This window comes from Notamacropus eugenii, chromosome 3, assembly GCF_028372415.1.
Source record: "Notamacropus eugenii isolate mMacEug1 chromosome 3, mMacEug1.pri_v2, whole genome shotgun sequence".
NCBI classification, from domain to species: Eukaryota; Metazoa; Chordata; class Mammalia; order Diprotodontia; family Macropodidae; genus Notamacropus; species Notamacropus eugenii.
The window spans coordinates 331,337,783-331,355,854 of NC_092874.1; positions in this window are offsets into that span (position 1 = coordinate 331,337,783).

Here is an 18,072-nt window from a genome sequence, read left to right on the forward strand (position 1 = left end):
ACTCCCCTACTTTGCCCAACTTTATGCCCACAAATTCGATAATCTAAACGAGATGGATGAATATTTTAAAAAATACAAATTGCCCAGATTAACAGAAGAGGAAGTTGAATACTTAAACAACCCCATCTCAGAAAAAGAAATTGAACAAGCCATCAATGAACTCCCTAGGAAAAAATCTCCAGGGCCAGATGGATTCACAAGTGAATTCTATCAAACATTTAAAGAACAGTTAATTCCAATACTACATACACTATTTTTGAAAATTGGGGAAGAAGGAGTCCTCCCAAATTCTTTCTATGATACAAATATGGTTTTGATACCCAAACCAGGAAGAGACAAAACAGAGAAAGAAAATTATAGACCAATTTCCCTAATGAATATAGATGCAAAAATTTTAAATAAGATTTTAGCAAAACGAATACAGCATCTTATCACGAGATTAATACATTATGATCAGGTAGGATTCATACCAGGACTACAGGGCTGGTTCAATATTAGGAAAACTATTAGCATTATCGATCACATCAACAACAAAGCTAACAAAAACCACATGATTATCTCAATAGATGCAGAAAAAGCTTTTGACAAAATACAACATCCATTCCTACTAAAAACATTGGAGAATGTAGGAATAAAGGGAACTTTCCATAAAATAATAAGCAGTATCTATCTAAAACCTTCAGCAAGCATTATATGCAATGGGGATAAGCTAGATGCATTCCCAATAAGATCAGGGGTGAAACAAGGTTGTCCATTATCACCACTATTATTCAATATGGTACTAGAAATGTTAGCTGTAGCAATTAGACAAGATAAATATATTCAAGGAATAAGAATAGCCAAAGAAGAAACTAAGTTATCACTCTTTGCAGATGATATGATGATTTACCTAGAGAATCACAGAGATTCAAGTAAAAAATTACTTGAAATAATAAACAACTTTGGCAAAGTTGCAGGGTACAAAATAAACCCACACAAATCTTCTGCATTCCTATATATTAAGCAACAAAGTCCAACAGCAAGAGATAGAAAGAGAAACCCCATTTAAGCTAGGGTAGACAGTATAAAATACTTAGGAGTCTACCTGCCAAAACAAATCCAGGGATTATATGAACACAATTACAAGGCACTTTTTGCACAAATAAAGTCAGATTTAAGTAAGTGGAAAAACATTAGTTGCTCATGGGTAGGCCGGGCTAATATAATAAAAATGACAATTCTACCCAAATTAATATACTTATTTAGTGCCATACCAATTAAACTATCAGACAATTACTTTCTAGAGCTGGATAAAATAATATCAAAATTCATTTGGAAAAACAAAAGGTCCAGAATATCAAAGGGATTAATGAAAAGAAATGCTTGGGAAGGTGGCCTAGCGCTACCAGACCTCAAACTCTACTATAAAGCAGCAATTATCAAAACCACTTGGTATTGGCTAAGAAACAGAGAGGTAGACAAGTGGAATAGACTTGGCACTCAAGATGCAGTAGGCAAGGAATATAGCCACCTCCTGTTTGATAAACCCAAGGACCCCAGCTTCTGGGATAAGAACTCATTGTTTGACAAAAATTGCTGGGAAAACTGGATAACAGTGTGGCGGAAATTAGGCATAGACCCATACCTGACACCATATACAAGAATAAAGTCCAAATGGGTACATGATTTAGGTATAAAGATTGATACCATGAATAAACTGGAGAAGCAAGGAATAATGTATTTATCAGATCTATGGAGAAGGGAAGAATTCTTTACTAAAGGACAGATAGAAAGCATTATGAAATGCAAAATGGATAACTTTGATTACATTAAACTGAGAAGTTTTTGCACAACCAAACCCAATGCAACCAAAATCCGGAGGGATGTAGTAAATTGGGAAAGAATTTTTACAGCTAAGCTCGGGGATAAAGGCCTCATTTCTAGAATATATAGAGAACTGACTCAAATGTATAATCATACAAGTCATTCCCCAATTGATAAATGGTCAAAGGATATGAACAGGCAATTTTCAGAGGAAGAAATTAAAGCTATCTATAATCATATGAAAAAATGCTCTAAATCACTATTGATTAGAGAGATGCAAATCAAAACAACTCTGAGGTACCACATCACACCTATAAGATTGGCAAACATGACAGAACAAGAAAATGATAAATGCTGGAGAGGATGTGGGAGAGTTGGAACACTAATTCATTGTTGGTGGAGCTGCGAGCGCATCCAACCATTCTGGAGAGCAATTTGGAACTATGCCCAAAGGGCTACAAAAATGTGCATACCCTTTGACCCAGCAATATCGCTACTAGGACTATATCCCCAAGAGATCATAAAAATGGGAAAGGGTCCCACATGTACAAAAATATTTATAGCAGCACTATATGTAGTTGCCAAAACCTGGAAGTCAAGGGGATGTCCATCAATTGGGGAATGGCTGAATAAATTATGGTATATGAATGTAATGGAGTACTATTGTGCCATAAGAAATGATGAACAAGAAGACTTCAGAGAGGCCTGGAAGGACTTATATGACCTGATGCTGAGTGAAAGGAGCAGAACCAGGAGAACTTTATGCACAGCAACGACCACAGTGTGCGAGAGTTTTTTCTGGTAGACTTAGATTTTTGTAATAACACAAGAACTTCTTACAAAAAAAAAAATCCCAATGGTGGATCTCAAGGCAAAATGCCTTCCACACTCAGAGAGAGAAATATGGAAGTCACTCACATAATGTAGCAGATCATGTTTGTGTATGTGTATGTGTTTGTGTATCATGTTCTGATTTGTTATACAATTACTTTCATTTTTCTTAGTCTGACTACATAGCATGACTATAGTGAAAATATACTCAATAGGAAAGTATATGTAGAATCTATACAGAATTGTATGTATGTATGGGGAGGGAGGGGGGTAGTGGGGGGTAGGTGGGGGGGATAAAATCGCAATTGTATGGCAGTGATTGTTAAACATTAAAAAATAAAAAAATAAAAATAAAAAATAAATAAAAAATAAAAAAAAAAAAAAGAAGAATAAGAACTCCCAACAAATTCTGGAGCAGCAGAAGCCACAGAACAATGGAGTGGAGGAGATTACTGTTCCAGAGAGACCTGAAAAACTGACCTGAAAGGTCTGTCGAGCACGGACCCACAGCAGAGCCCAGCCCTACCTTGGCCCTGTGGCACCAGGGGGAGCAGATCTGAGCAGGCTTCAGGGACAGAATCTCCTGCAACAGCACAGGGCCCTCCACCCACAGGTGACAAAGGTCAGTGAGACAGTCTTTTTGGGTGGCCGAGAGGGGAGTGGGGTGTCCCCATAACTCAGGCCCCTTCAGGAGGCAGCAGCAGAGGCAGCAGCAGACAAGGGCTCCCAAAGCAGGCAGGAGCTCGGATCCATTGTTGAAGGTCTCAGCATAAACCCCCTGAGGTAACTGAGCCCCAGTGGTGGCCTTGCCCCCACTTGAGCACCTGAACTTAATCTCACACTGAATAGCAGCCCCGCCCCCACCCAAAGCCCTGAGGCTGGGAAGCAGCATTTGAATCTCAGACCCCCAAGCGCTGGCTGGGTGGATCTGGAGGCATGGTGGGGGTGGAAAGAAAACTCAGAAGTCAAGTCACTGGCTGGGAAAATACCCAGAAAAGGGAAAAAAAATAAGACCATAGAAGGTTACTTTCTTGGTGAACAGATATCTCCTCCCTTCCTTTAGGATGAGGAAGAACAATGCTTACCATCAGGGAAAGACATAGAAATCAAGGCTTTTGTATCCCAAACAGGCAAAATAAATATTCAATGGGCTCAGGCCATGGAAGAGCTCAAAAAGGATTTTGAAAATCAAGTTAGAGAGGTGGAGGAAAAACTGGGAAAAGAAATGAGAAAGATGAAAGAAAAGCATCAAAAGCAGGTCAACACCTTGCTAAAGGAGACCCCAAAAAATGCTGAAGAAAATAACACCTTGAAAAATAGGCTAACTCAATTGGCAAAAGAGGGTCAAAAAGCCAATGAGGAGAAGAAGGCTTTAAAAAGTAGAATTAGCCAAATGGAAAAGGAGGTTCAAAAGCTCACTGAAGAAAATAGTTCTTTCAAAATTAGAATGGAACAGATGGAGGCTAATGACTTTATGAGAAACCAAGAAATCACAAAACAAAACCAAAAGAATGAAAAAATGGGAGATGATGTGAAATATCTCATTGGAAAAACAACTGACCTGGAAAATAGATCCAGGAGAGACAATTTAAAAATTATGAGACTCTCTGAAAGCCATGATCAAAAAAAGAGCCTAGACATCATCTTTCATGAAATTATCAAGGAAAATTGCCCTGAGATTCTAGAACCAGAGGGCAAAATAAGTATTCAAGGAATCCACAGATCACCACCTGAAAGAGATCCAAAAAGAGAAACTCCTAGGAACATTGTGGCCAAATTCCAGAGTTCCCAGGTCAAGGAGAAAATATTGCAAGCAGCTAGAAAGAAACAATTCAAGTATTGTGGAAATACAATCAGGATAACACAAGATCTAGCAGCCTCTACATTAAGGGATCGAAGGGCATGGAATAGGATATTCCAGAAGTCAAAGGAACTAAGACTAAAACCAAGAATCACCTACCCAGCAAAACTGAGTATAATACTTCAGGGGAAAAATTGGTCTTTCAATGAAATAGAGGACTTTCAAGCATTCTTGATGAAAAGACCAGAGCTGAAAAGAAAATTTGACTTTCAAACACAAGAATGAAGAGAACCATGAAAAGGTAAACAGTAAAGTGAAGTCATCAGGGACTTACTAAAGTTGAACTATTTACATTACTACATGGGAAGACAATATTTGTAACTCTTGAAACTTTTCAGTATCTGGGTAGTGGGTGGGATTACACACACACACACACACACACACACACACACACACACAGCACAGAGTGAATTGAATAGGATGGGATCATATCTTTAAAAAAAATGAAATTAAGGGGTGAGAGAGAAATATATTGGGAGGAGAAAGGGAGAAATGGAATGGGGCAAATTATCTCTCATAAAAGAGGCAAGCATAAGACTTTTTAGTGGAGGGGAAAAGAGGGGAGGTGAGAAAAAAACATGAAGTTTACTCTCATCACAGTCCACTAAAGGAAGGAATAAAATGCATACTCATTTTGGTATGAAAACCTATCTTACAATACAGGAAAGTGGGGGAGAAGGGGATAAGCAGGGTGGGGGAGATGAGGGAAGGGAGGGCAATGGGAAGAGCGAACAATTTGAAGTCAACACTCTTGGGGAGGGACAGGATCAAAAGAGAGAATAGAAGCAATAGGGAGCAGAAAAAGATGAAGGGAAATATAGTTAGTCTTACAGAACACAACTATAATGGAAATCATTTGCAAAACTATACAGATATGGCTTATATTGTATTGCCTGCCTTCCAAAGGGAATGAGTGGGGAGGGAGGGATGAAGAGAAGTTGGAACTCAAAGTTTTAGGAACAACTGTTGAGTATTGTTCTTGCATACAACTAGGAAATAAGAAATACAGGTAACAGGGTATAGAAAGTTATCTGGCCCTACAGGACAAAAGAGAGGATGGGGACAAGAGAAGGGAGGGATGATAGAAGAGAGGGCAGATTGGTGATAGGGGTAATTAGAATGCTCTGTGTTTTGGGGTTGGGGGAGGGGACAAAGGGGGAGATAATTTGGAATCCAAAATTTGTGAAAATGAATGTTAAAAGTTAAATTAATTAATTAATTAATTTTTAAAAAAAAAGAAATAACACTGAATCTAGAGTTAGGAAAACTAACTATCTGGGAGAGAATTAATAAACGTTAGAAACTAACTAGATAACACAGAACCAATGACAGAGTATATAGTAAAAGATGACTCTAAGATTGTAATCAAGGGTGACTGGGGAAATAATGATGTCATAAAGAGACAAGGAGATTTCTAGTAAGCTAGCCAAGTGAGAGGTCATTTTAAGCTCAGATCCTCTTCATCTTCTCAAAAGAGCAATTAATGTGGGAAAAATTTTTAAAACAATGAAAATAAGGAAAGGACAGATTCTCACAAAACATTAAACATCAAAAAAAGAAAAAGAGAAAGCAGAGAAAATGAACAAATAAACAACGATAGCAACAAAACAATTCTTAATCCATTGAAGAAATTCTGTGAGGTAAGAGTATAAAAAGAAATCTTCAGAAGATGAAATCAGTATTTAGGTAATATCTCTAAGTAGAACTCTTGAAAGGAGAATAGAACACCTCCAACATGGTTTAACAGCCAAACAAACAATGGAAAGAGGAAATATGGAAAGAAATTAAGATCCTTGAAGAAAACCTTAAATGGAAAATCAATGTTTTAGAACAGGATCTGGAAAATTTGAACAAATCAATGTATACTCTGGGGGAAAAAATTGAGGAAATATAATTTTAAAATTAATGTTGTGACAAAAGAGTAAAAAATATTAATATTTTACATTCATATGATGTCTCTAAATGGCATTACAACTGCTGTTATAGAGCTCAGCTAGAGAATCTAAGAATTACTAGCTTCTCAGAAAAGTTTTAATACCATACATAAGGATATAATATAAGAAAATTGTCTAAAAATGTTGTAGCTAAGGGGCATAGTGTAGATAAGTAGGCTTCAGAGGATACTGTTACAAAAGAGCCTTATGTTTAATCCACCTAGAAATATTGTGACCAAATTCCAAAGCTCCTAGGTTTAACAGTAAATCTTCCAAGCATCCAGAAAGAGACAACTGAAGACCACATTATCCAGGACAACTCATCATTAATGAGAAATTAAAACAAATTCTGGAATATAAACAAATGCAAAGCAATGGATTTGAATTTGTACCTAAGAAAAGCATCCTGAAAATTTTAGCATAACCATATTTTTAACAGAATTAATGACAATAAGCTTTCCTTTCAAGAAAGTAATTCTTTGATTTCAGTGGACAAAAGAAACTTAAGAAGATAAACAGATCCAAAGAGTTTGAAAGGCTTAATTGATTGTCCAAGTTCATGTACTTGAAAGAGGAAATAAAACTATTTTCCTTGGTAGTACAAATTATGGGGAAAACCAAGATAAACAAGCTCTGAATTTGGATATTAAAAGGCATTTAAAAAAAAGAAATTTCTCAGAGGAGGGAGAGTCCTGATATGTCTTGAAATCTGGATGCGGCAATTTAAGCAAAGGAATATAAAACTATGTGGGAAATAGGGGACTCTGGGAACACATGAAGGATGAAAAAGGAAGTTTAAACAATAATCTCAGGAATGGTAAAATAAAGCGGGCAAGCAACTGTGTAGGGCTGGGGAGGGGACGGAGACTGACTGAGATCAAAAGACCAGTCAGGGAAGGAGATTGCATCCAGAAAACTTAACCATAGCTACAGGAGGGGTTATTTCCCCTGTTCTCCATCCCCACCCTCCACCCTTGCCAAAAAAGTGGCAAAGAACTAGTGATTTCCAGGTCACTTGGTAGAGAACTAAGAAGGGAGGACATTGGGATTAGATTGTTATAACCAAAATCAGTTGCAGAGGTCTAATGTGCCTCGATTTCTCCCTACCTTTCACTCTTCCTTCCTTCCATTCTCCCTTTATTGGCTCCAAAAAAACAAACAAACAAACTTCATACAATATTCATTCAAAGATAAAACAAGATTTAATAGAGGGGGAAACAATTACCATAACCTTGCTTGTTAATGTATTTACTTTGCCCCTTTCAAAGAAAGGGAGTTACAAAATTATTAGAAGACAAAACCTAAAATTGCTACATGTGAGAAATGCACACAAAATGAAGAGTATATATTGGGAGCTCTTACCCTATCCTTCTTTTTTCTGGAGTTTTACTCTCAAAAATATAAATTCATGAGGAAAACATGGCAGAACTATTATGTGGTAGGAATCAATTAGTCTCAAACCACTAAGCCCCGTCCTACTGCCCTCTCTATTCTATAACCACACTATTCTTTTGGTTTTTGGTTTTTGTTTTTTGTTTGTTTTTTTGGTTCTTTGTCCTCCATAATACCATTAGTGTTCGCTGCCCTCTAATACATTCCCCTTCTTCTGTATTAGGAGGTTGTCTGGGACAATTGAAAACAGTTTATTATAAAAGTCCATAAGAGAAGGTGGTTTCCAAATGGGAAAGCTCCCCCTCTTTTCCCCCAATTAAACTCATTTTAAGGTTCCTATCTATTAGTGAGACTAGATGCTGTCTCTCTCATAAAATGATGTGTTGCAGACAATTCCAACTGGCTTGCCAGAGCTGATTGTAAAATTTTCAGTGTGAGCATTTGCACCTTGGAAATTGACAAATGCTACAAATTAGGGCTTGCTTTATTGTTTTGTTGATTATCTAGACTTAAAAATGTGATGGAGAAAATGTTAGTAATGCAGATTAAATTTATTTAATCTGTTGTGTCTTTTTTTTTTCAGTGAGTCTATTATCATTTACCATAGATAACTGATTTCTTTATCTGAAAACTGCCTATTTATATTCTTTGACCATTTATCAATTGGGGAATGACTTGTATTTTATATAAATTTGGGTCAATTCTCTATGTATTTGAGAAATAAGACCTTTATCAGAGATATTTGGGTTGGGTTTTTTTTTTAGTTTAATAGTATTTTATTTTTTTGCCCAGTTGCATGTCAAGAAAATATTTGACATTCATTTTACAACATTTTTAGTTCCAGATTTTTCCCCTTCCCTTTTCCTGAAAATGGTAGGCAGTTTGAAATTATACATGTGCTATTATGTAAAATTATCTGCATATTAGTCACAGTTGCAAAAGAAGAAACAGATCAAAAGGGGAAAAAACACTATGAGAAAGAATAAAGTTCGTTAAAGAAATATGCTTCGATCTGCATTGAGTCCATCAGTTGTTTATCTGGATATGAATAGCATTTTCCTTCGAGTCCTTTTATTTGTCTTGGATTGGTGTGTTGTTAAGAAGAGCTGAGTCATTCATAGTTGATCATCACACAATGTTTCTGATACTTGCTGTGTACATTGTTTTCCTGGTTCTGCTCATTCAACTTTGCATCAGTTAGTATAAGTCTTTCCAGGTTTTTATGGTTTGCCTGTTCATCATCTCTTATTATACAGTAGTATTCCATTGCATTCATATACCACAATTTGTTCAGTCATTCCCCAGTTGATGGGTATTCTCTCAATTTCCAATATTTTGCCACCATAAAAAGGGCTGTTATAAATATTTTTGCACATGTAGTCCCCTTTCCCTTTTATATATCAGAGATATTTGTTGCAAAATGCCCCTCCCCAATTTTCTGCTTTCTTTTTTATTTTGTTCACATTGGTTTTGCTTGTGCGAACACTTTTTTTTTAATTTTATGTAATCAAAATTATCTATTTTACATTTTGTAATGCTCTTTATATTTTCTTTGGTTCTAAATTCTTCTTTTATCTATAAAACTGGCAAATAAACTATTCCATGTTCTCCTAATTTGCTTTTGGTATCACTTTTCATGTGTAAATAATGTATCCATTTTGACCTTTTCTTGGTATACATTTGGGATGTACCTAGTTTTTGCATATTTAATTGATTAATGCTTTGTAGTCTATATTCAAAAGTTCCATATACTTTTCCTATATTATTTCCTGAAATATCATATTGGAGTTTTTTTGTTTTAATTTGTCATGTTCTTTTGAAAGACTTTTGATCTTTTAATTGTCTCTTTAGATCCTTTATTTAAGATTAGTTACTGGGGCTGGTATCAAATTCATGTGTTCTTTAACACTTTTTCCTTGGTTTTCCTTCTGTCAAATTTTCTTCTACTTCCATATTTCTGTCTTCTGCAACTGTTCTTCCCTCTCATAGGGCTTCTATTTCTTTGAAGATACTCTGCATATACTCCACCATATATACAATTTTTCCACTCCTATTTTTATATTTAGTCATTTTGAGATTTCTTAAATAATTTTCTAATTTCTTCTTTTAAGAGCTTTATTTCTTTTTTGAATTATTCTTGAGTTTTTTGTTACTCTTTCATAATCTCTGAGGAGTCTCTGGAATATTCGCTCTCTCTCTCTGTCTCTCTGTCTCTCTCTCTGTCTCTGTCTCTCTCTGTCTCTCTGTCTCTGTCTCTGTCTCTCTCTGTCTCTGTGTCTCTGTGTGTGTGTCTCTCTCTCTCTGTCACTCTCTCTCTCTCTCTCTCTCTCTCTCTCTCTCTCTCTCTCTCTCTCTCTCTCTCTCTTTCTCTGTCTCTCTCCAGGTAATACTGGTTGGTTTTCCTTCACAGTGTTATCTTTGTTCAAAATACTTTTGTTTCTCTTCGCACATTTTTCTTTTGGTTTTTATGTTCTTCTCTATTGTTTTATCTGCCCATGAGCTTCATTTTCATTCAGTTTTCTCTTCTAATATTTTGACCTTTCAGTATTTAAACTGTATTTCCAGTCACTCACTTTGGGAATTCTTCCTCCCTCTCTGATGTCCTTACATTGTTACATAGACTCTAAGTTTGAGTTGCTGGGGATTCTGAGTTTCCTCATATAGGGTGATAGTGGGGTGACTAGCCTAGCTCCATCCTTGAGTAACCTACAAGGAAAGAGTATTTTTCTAAGCCAGTTTTCAAGTCCCTGTTCCCTCAGGTAGGACTTAAATTTGTTCTCCTCAAGACTGTGTCTCTGAATGACATAAATGTCTACACCTCCTCTAGTCACTGTCTTTTTCCTTTGCATAGTTATGCAGAATCAGTGCCTTATCTGCTTCCTCTTGTAGGTTCAGAAGACTCAGGACAAATCATGTCATGGTATGGGGGGAAAGGAGAAGGGAACATCCTTATAATCATGAACTTTGGAGTTTTCTTGTGCATACTGCACAAGATGCTTAGAGTAGTTTGCAGCTGGTAACACTGAATGGAAGATCTAAATGTAAAATTTCTTTCATGCAATTAATTAAGTTTTCACTTGAATCAGGATAGATGGATATCATTTTTCTTGAGGATTCATTTTTAGTTATTCTCTATGTGCTGCATAATTCCTTTCTTTGTAAGTTTTTTTTTCTAAGGTTAGAGTAGTTTACACACAGTTTCTCCACCACTATATATATATATGACCTTAATTTTACAAAATTTAAGTTTTTCATAAATAGAATAAACAGAAAAGATACAATTTAGGGAAAATATTTTCATTTACCATCTTTAAGAAAAACTTGATGCCCCAAATCTCCAGGTAAATAACCCAGATATTCCCCAATAGAGAAGTGGTCAAAGACTATAAAATTTTTTATATAATACAAACTAGCAAGTCATCTGAAAAAAGTTATTCTGAATCATTAATAACCAGAGTAATGGAAATTAATGTTATATATAACTTCATACTGGCTAAAGTACCAATGATGGTTTAGAAAAATGAAATATTGGAGGAGGTATGACAAGATAGGTGTATTAACTCACTTCCAGCGAAGCTGCAGAGTGTTTCAACTGTTCTGGAAAATAATTTTGAATTATATGGGAAATGTTACTAAAATGTTTAGAATATTTGACTTAGAGATACCACTTTTGGAAAGACATCCTTTCTTTTTAATTTAACTTTTAATTTGTTTTTTCTTAATTAACAAGCATTACTTTTTCCCCCTCCCACTGTCCCCCAAATTGAATACAAAGAAAAAAAGAAAATTTGTAATTCTTTCCAATAATAATGAAATATATCAAGTATTTTGATATTAACTTAATGGAGAATGAGGCCCATACAAACCTACTTCAAAATTATATTGACAGAAATCAAAGAATTGAATAAATGAAGCTCCCAGTTATATTGAGGAAAAATAGTTTTTAAAAAAATTATAATTTTCAAACTAACTGAAAGACTTATTTAAATTTCAATTATCGTACCAGTAGGTTATTCCATGGAATTAAAGGTATAACAAATTTCAAGTTAAAAAAAATAAACAGACATAATACCAAGTACTATGGAAAAGAAAACAGAGGGATTACTGCCAGAAAATATCATACAGTACTAAAAAGTATTAATTATAAAAACTGGTCCTGGAAAAAGAATAGAGGAATAGATAAATATGAAACATAAAAATGGAATATAATAGAGAACTCAGAAAAAAAAAGAATCCAGTGAATATAAAGGATTAATGTGTATCCAACACTCAAAAAATACCATGGAATAAAACTCTTTTTCAACCAGGATTTCTGGGAAAACCAGAGGGCTGCCTGTATAATATAAACCAAGAGTCTGGATAGAAACTCACACCATATACTAAAATAAGCTATAATTAAATTAGCGATCAAATATACAGAAAAATCATTTTTAAACTGGAAAGAAAAATATATTTATCTCAGCTATGAAAGGAAGGATTTTTCAATCAAATCACTGGAGATAAAATTGATGTGTTAAATTATATTTAATAGGTATTTAGCACAGAGCCTCTAAGCTCATTCTCTCAATTCGTACTTGTACTGGCAAGTTGAGTCTACAAGGGTCCAGCTAGTTCTTCTTCCTTCTTTCCCCTCTAGGGAACCACAGGAAATATAAGGCAGCTGTTTTTAAACTCTTTGGTTTCAGAATCTTTTTATGCTCTTAAAGATTATTAAAGATCCTAAAGAGTTTTTGTTTATGTGGGTTATACCTATCAATATTTACCATATTAGTAATTAAAACTGAAGTTTAAATAAATTTACTTGTTAATTCATTTAAAAATAACTACAAACCCATTACATATTAATATATGTAACATGTTTTATGAAAAATAACTATTTTTTCCAAAACAAAACATTAGTGGTAAGTGGTATTGTTTTACATATTTTTATAAACCTCTTTAATCTCTGGCTTAATAGAAGACAGATGGATTGTTATATCTTCTATATTCAATGTTTTGTGATATATTGTTTTAAAACATATGAAGAAAATCTAGTTTCACACAGATATGTAGTTGGAAAAAGGAGGAGTATTTTAATAAGCAAATAACATCTTAATGTTATTAGGAAAATATTTTTTATCACCAGATGAAATGAGATAATGCCAAACAGGAAATATTTTGGTCTGTCTCCTCTCCCTCTCTCTCTCTCTCTCTCTCTCTCTCTCTCTCTCTCTCTCTCTCTCTCTCTCTCTCTCTCTTTCTCTCTCTCTCTCTCTCTCTCTCTCTCTCTCTCTCTCTCTCTCTCTCTCCTCATTGGCTTTATAAATTATTGTGTGATTTGGGGACCCCATTTACTTAGGATTCCTTCTTGATCTAAAGTTATGAGCCTCTGACAGTATGAATTTAACCAAATTGCATTTCAACATTTCCATGAGAACACAACAGATCACAGTGGATGAAGACTTAGAAGCATAATGGGTGGTCGGAGAAAGTCACTCAGCTCCATGAAATAGGGAATCCATATGTGAATAATGAAAAGTTGATTATACATGATGTTTCTGAATTCTCTGTCATATTTTAAATTTAAAAAATACAGCTTTTTCAAATCTCCTGATCAGGTCTACTGATCTTTTATTCTTTAAATGTTGCATTTATGCTATTTTCTTTTTTTAAATTTTATTACTCTCATTTCCTTGTAGCTCCCTTACTCTTCTATCCTCATGAATAGAATCTTCCCTTATATTAAAAAATAAGTAAAATAAACCATTATATTGGCCATGTCTGAAAATATATGCCCCATTCCACACCTGTAATCTATGATCTCTCTTGGGGTAAGACTTTCTCTTCAGTTCTCAGGAATCACTTGTCCGAAGTCATGATTGTACACTGCATTGGTGAGAGTTACAAAACCACTCAGATCGTTTTCTTTTACATTAACATAGTTGTAATACAAATTGCTTTCATGGTTCTGCTTATTTCACTCTATGTCAGTTTATGAGTCCAAATTTCTCTGAATTCTTCATTTTCATCTTTTCTCACAGATGGTTAATCTTCCACTATACTAATACAACACAATTTATTTGAGCATTCCTCAACTGATGAGCACCTAGTATTTTTTGCAGTTTCTTTACAAAAAGTACCACTTTGCTTGATCATAGGCCTTGCTTACCTTGTCTTTCAAATTGATCAACTTTACTTTTCCGAAAAACCATCTACTGCTCTCCCCATGTTGCTGTCTTACCTTTATTGAGGAGAGCAACTCTTAAAAAATCAAAACTCATGAAGAAGGAAATTAAAATATCTACATATAGTATCTTACTTGATATTAGAATACAGGCAATGTAGTTATTATTACTTCTATCTGGTTGATGAGGAATTAGATGTTTAGAGGGTACACTGCACAGTCATGTAGCCAAGCAAGTGAAATTTAAGTCTTGATTTGAGGCTGCGTCCTTTATAGTACATCTCACTATTCTATATGTCTTATAGAATACTGATAGGTTTTTGTAAAAAGTATCATGTGGAAATGTACTGATGCCAACATAAACACCTTGACTTAGGCTCCCAACACATGCGATACATTAACATAGCAACTGAGACAACTAATCTTTTGTCATATAGCTTCTATGTTTAATAATCTTATTGTGATAAGTCTTAAACAAATACATCTAATTTTTCTTCCCAATTCAAATTGCTATAAAGAAGCATAGCAAAGAGTAAGAAAATCTGAATTCTACCTAATTCAATTCAACAAACATGCCAAAATCCTATTATGTGCAAAGCATTGTGCTAGGTGCCAAAGATAGAAAAGAAATAAATATCCCTTCATGTGGGATGCTCTTTTTTTGGAGCATGCCTTTCTAGGCACTCCCTTCGTTGCCTCTTTCCCCTATAAAGGAGTGGTTTCTTTTCAAAGCAGCCTCCAGTAATGGTACATACTTGACTGAATAGCCCACTAGTTAGGGTCCAGCAATATTACTCAGTCTGCTCTGATGCACGAAGATTCTCACTATACTGAATACAATCCCCTACCCAAAAATTTCATTCTGATCATGCTAACTTGGAATTTATAGAAATAACTCCCTGAGACTTTAAACTTCCTCCTTTCCAGATTTTTACCCAATCACCCCCTTTCACTCTGTATTTAAGCATTACATACATGTTTAACAGTTAATCATGGTTTTTAATAAAAGACATTACAGTAAAAGTAAATAAAAGAAACTTCCACAAGCCAACAGGTTGGGCAGCCACCAAAACAAGGTTTTTAACTCTCCCTGGGAGCTGTTGTTTTTTGCTATTTGTCCTTTGTTCCTCCAAGAAGGTCAAGACTTCAGGGAGCTGATACCCTGACATGCAAGTGAATTGGATTTAAGTGAGGCAGGACTGTTCCAAGCCACCAGCCTCACTTTCTTCTCTAGAGCCATCTGGGTCCAGTGGTGAGATAAAGATCAAGGCAAATGGAGATAGCCCTGGAAACAGTGGGAGACCTTGACCTTTTTAAGCTATGATCTTTAAGAGGTTTGACTGAGGCAATGCCCATTCAGTGATTAAGGCTGGGTAAGAAATGAGAGAGACTCTTTACCTAGTCAAAAAAAAAAAAAAATCAGTCAGTCTGGGAGGGAAAGACCCTCAGGGTTTCTGGCCAAAACAGAAACAATTGCTATTTACATTCACTCTGACCCAATCAGGGCCTAAGCAATGACCAAGTGGAACTTGGCCTGGTACCTGCTATTAGCCAGTGAGAGCCAGAGTGATTTGGCTCAGAGAAAGTGGAAGAGCAGTGAAGGAATAAGTTACACTTTGGGCTACAACGAACCCCTCACCACCAGGTTCTGTGCAGCTTCTCTCTGGGTCACCTTATACCTCTGTGTCCTGTCTCAATCCTACTCAGCTATGTTCAGAATCCAACTGCAGGATTTTCATTTTCACTCTGCTCCTTCACAAGGTCAGAAATTGATTTGTACTGTTTTCCTCCTTACATGGAGCTCTGGAACCTCTCCTGCCACCATTTCTCTCTTACTGTTACTTCTTCTCTGACTACAATTTTCCCCAAAAGTTAAGCTCCTCCTTTCTCTTGAGAGTGCACAAAGTTCTGCCAAAACTAGTGGCAGATCAAGCCGCCTACACATTATCCACTACAAATTTATCTAATGTTAACTGGGTGCTTGTCACAGCAAAATCATCCTTTGGCTCCTTTCTAATTGATTCTCTATCTCACTTCAGAGAGGGAAGATTGTAAACCTTCTCTTCTCTCTCCAAGTTTCCTACATCTTGTTTTTCCAACATGCTCAACTTACTTAGCACTTGACACACAAAAGGGTGTCAAAGAAAATTTATTAAAATGGAGTTCAGAGGAGGGAAGGTCTTCTATATTCATTCCTTTGAATGAACAGGTAGCTTCCAGTGAGGCTACAGGAAGACTCCAACTTATTCAGATTAATGGAAGCTTCTTATACTGTTTTGAATTGAATGTTTGACCTCCCATGACACCACATGACTTCATTTTCTCCTCTCTGATAAGCTTTCCCTCAAACAGATTGCCAAGGCTGTGTACAAGTTTCTGACCTCTAACCTGACTATGCTAGGTCACAACCCTGATCACCCAAAACTGTGGAAACAGAACTTCGTTGTTTCCCACAACACTCAGTGTAAGTCCCTTCTCTACATCTCAACATCACTGGACATCAATTTCCAGTCTATCTTTCTTTACTCCAATCTCTGATGAAGCCTCGTCAAGGCCAACACTTCCATTTACGTTTGATCCCATCCCCTTCCCTCTTCTCCTGAAGATTATCCCATAGTCCTTCATTCTCTTTCTCTAATTTTCATTCTTTCCTTATTTGTTGTCTTTTTCATTGCAACCTACAAACATGCTTATGTTTCCCCCTCCTCATCCTTCAAAAGAAAAAAAATCCTCCTTAGACTCTACCATCCTTCCAAGTTTGCATCCTTTCTTTCCTTTCCTGGTTAAGCTCTTAGAAAAAGCTATCTGCAATCATTACCTCCCCTTCCTCTCCTCTCACTCACTTCTTAACCCTTTGCAATTTAGATTCCTACTTCATCACTTGAAACCACTTTCTCCAAAGTTACAAGTTGTAATCTCTTTCTTACCAAATCCTATGCCTCCCCCGCTTTTTTTCTTAATCATCCACTTCTTGACCTTTCTGCAACATAAGACACTTAGCAGTTCTTTCTCCTGGATACCCTCTTCTCTCTGGAATTTCCCTTGGACCTTTTCCCACAAGTTTGATCACTCTTCATTTTTTTTTTACTGCATCATGATGATGTTCTGTTACTGAGGGTATAACAGAAGGCTCTTTTCTTCTCTCTCCCCATGGCCATCCTTTGTTTCCTCATCAGCTTACATGGGTTTACTTATCATCTCTATGCTAATTACCTCAAGATCTATGCATCTAGCCCTAGCCCTAGCCCCTCTTCTAAACTCTAGGCTGGCATCAACTGTTTACTGGACATTTTGAACTGGCATCTCGAACTCAACATATCCAAAGGAGTCCTCATTATCCTTCCCTACTTTCAGAACTTCGCCTTCTTTTTCAAGGGGACTTCCGTTCTTTTAGTCATGCAGGTTCGTAACTTCTTTGTCATCCGTAACTTCACACTCACCTTACAGCTAATCATTTGCAAATCTTGTTTCTACTTCCACATTATCTCTTGCTAATGTCCCATTCTTTCCATTCACAGACACTCCACCCCAGTTCAGGCCCTCATTATCTCTCTCTTGAACTACAGTTATTCCTTTCACATCCTGGGGGTTAGAGATGAGATACTCTCTCAATCTGAAAAATCTGCGTAAGATTTTTGTACCAGAGGCTTGTACCAAGCATGGAGTACTGTCAGAGAAAATGCCTAGAGCCCAGAGATGACGTGTGCACTGTTTGACATTCAAAGCTCTTCATAACTTGCTCTCCACCCTCATTTCCTACCTTTCTGGTCTCCTCTCACTTTACATCCTGCCATAAATAGTACTCTTCCATCTAGTGACACTGGCTTCTCTTGTACCAGAGAAGAAATTTGATTTTTTCTTTTTCTTTTATGGGTGATTACAATACCTTATTGTAAATGTTGGGCCCTATGTCATCTGCTGGATTTCATGTGTCACCTGTGGCTTTGGCAAAACTACCCCAAAATTCCCATTTAATTTCTTACGCCAACCTGAGATATATCAAAATCATGATGGGGAAAGTTTGCATTGCATTAGTATACTAACTGGTCTTCCTGCCTCAAATATCTCCCCAGTTCAATCCATGCTGC